A 2,546-nucleotide genomic window follows, 5' to 3' on the forward strand; every position below is an offset into this window, starting at 1 on the left:
CATTTAGTACATGAGCACCCTTAACCTAGTATTTGCAGTATCTGCAGCTTCTCCCTTGATAATTTGTTGATTCATTGTTATCAGCGTTATAAAATTAACTGCACCGAACACAATAATATCACACTCAATAATTAATAAATCAAAATCACTGTCAGTTTAATATTGCAATGTGTATTTGAAAAGTTTATCAGATCCACAGATGCACCCGCACTAAGAGAAAAATTTCGAATTCAAAGTGCATATGTGCGGCCCAAGCCTCAGGCACGAAGAGGTCGGAGTGGCTTTACGGTTACGGAGTTGGTTACGGCTCGCCGTGACCGAGAAAAATCGGTTCACCCTCCGTCTCCCACTCGTCTTTATCTATGCACCCTCCCATATAAAGTTATCACTTCAAAAGGTAGCATAACAATCTGTTGGGCTGTAAAATATAATGCTTGTTAAGTGCTACAAAATAAAAATGGTTTGAGGTCTGCCAGGAAAAGGTATGTTGGTATAATTAACGTTTACAATGGACATACAAATTTCGATTTATATTTTCTCTAAATACGTTTCACGGCAACCTAAGCGAACAACATCCAGCCATTCGCAATGGTGTTTCGTGTCAAAAGATGGAACGTTTATTTTGGCAAAAGTAGGAGAACTCGTGCAGCTGCACCTTTTCTGACATTTATTTGCTATATTCTTTATTTAATGGCATCAGTACAGTGTAAGCTTTCGAACAAATAATTTCCGAAGATGTTAACCACTCGTGGCCACACGAGGGTAAAAAAATACGAATAGCTCAACAGTTTTCATGCAAATAACCATCCTGATTAACGCGGCTATTTAATCAGAAAAGAACTAACAACTGATGAAAATATGTTGTTTTTGTGGTAGTTTAGTATTCAGGTTTGTAAGGCGGTGTAAAAATAATGGCAATTTTGACCAGTGAGAGCTTAAAGACAATATGAAGTAACTTGCATGTTGAAGAAATGATGTGCTGCAAATATTTAAATATCATGAAATAAAACCAACTGAGCATATTGATTATTATTGAGTAAATGTCTTGTGTTTTGTATTTATGTTCAATATTGTAGATGAATGATACAGTTGAGTCCGGATATAACAAACTTGAAAAATGAACTGAAACTGGTTCGTTATATTCGGAGTTCGCTATAAGCGAATAATAATACAAAAACACGTGGTCTATTTTATTTCGATATTTTTACATAGAGTAGTAGAAGTTAGTAGGTATAACTAAAAAGAACACTAAAAGATGAACAGAACACAATTTGAAATCTACTTCATAAAGCCTGTAATTTTTGTTGGTACATTTCTGGTGCAAAAATAAATGTTACTTATGTAGTTTTCAAGATCACAAAATGACTCCCAGATATGATTAGGAACTTGACGTGATTGTAGAAAATTCCGAGTCTCCGACAGTTTTTTTGTCATTTCAGAAATGGTTGGAATAGCATTAATGTCTACAGTAAATCAGTTTTACCTAAATCGTCATGTTCCTCATTATCGCCTAAAGCTGTAGATGAGCTTACGGAGTCTTCAATTTGCTCATCGGTCAACATTTCTCTTGTAAGAATGCCATTATCAATGCTCACATATTCGAAAAAATTTAAATCACTCAATTTGGTTTTAACTTGTTCTTCAACAAATTTGTGTACATCTTCATCTGAGTCATACTCGTAGTCAGAGTCTTTATGCTTTCGTTAAGTGGAATTTCATCGTCTGGTTCATAATCATTTTTTTTCTTACAAATTCACCGTGCTTAAAGCAATTTTCCATGGTTTTTCGGCTAACTTTTTGCCAAGCTCTATGAATTAAATTGACTGCATCTAAGAGATGTATAGAAAATGTTTAATTTTTTTCGATCGCCTCTAACATTTTCATAAGAAGAATTTTCCTACAATGACATTTTTGCGAACGTATTACTCCTTGATCCATAGGTTGGAGCTCCGCTTGTATTCGGCTGGGGTTTAACATCAGGGTGCGCTGGACACTTGTCGACTAGAAGCACAATTTTTCTGTTTTTAAGTTTTAGTCCATTGACGCAATTCAGTTCTAAAAATGTCCGATGTCATCCAACTTTCTTTTTTCTGTTCCCGACATGTTTGCCGCCACCAAAACTGTAAGGCGTACTTTAGATAACTTGCCCCCAGCACGTTTTTCACCGACAAATTTTAGTAGTGCCGGGCGTTAGTTTATAAAATAGGCCCATTTCGTCAGCATTAAAAATATCTTTGTACTCATAACTGTCTCGGATGGTGGGCCATAACTCATAACTGTCTCGGATGGTGGTGCAACCATCATTGACCACATTCATGTTCACACCGGCAGACTCTCCAATAATTATTCCGCTACTGAAATTATGCCTCTTCTTGAAACGCTCTACCCAACTTCTAGAACAAACAACCCACATAGCAAAATGATATTCCTAGAATATACCTGGAACATGTGATGTGATGTACATGCATATTCCTGGGACATACATGAGTTACATTATGAACATTCCATGTATGTCCCAGGAATCTGTCAGAGTTAATACACTGAAT

Source organism: Dendroctonus ponderosae, unplaced genomic scaffold (genome assembly GCF_020466585.1).
Source record: "Dendroctonus ponderosae isolate FM_Combo_2020 unplaced genomic scaffold, Dpon_F_20191213v2 Dpon_F_20191213_4, whole genome shotgun sequence".
Classification (NCBI taxonomy): domain Eukaryota; kingdom Metazoa; phylum Arthropoda; class Insecta; order Coleoptera; family Curculionidae; genus Dendroctonus; species Dendroctonus ponderosae.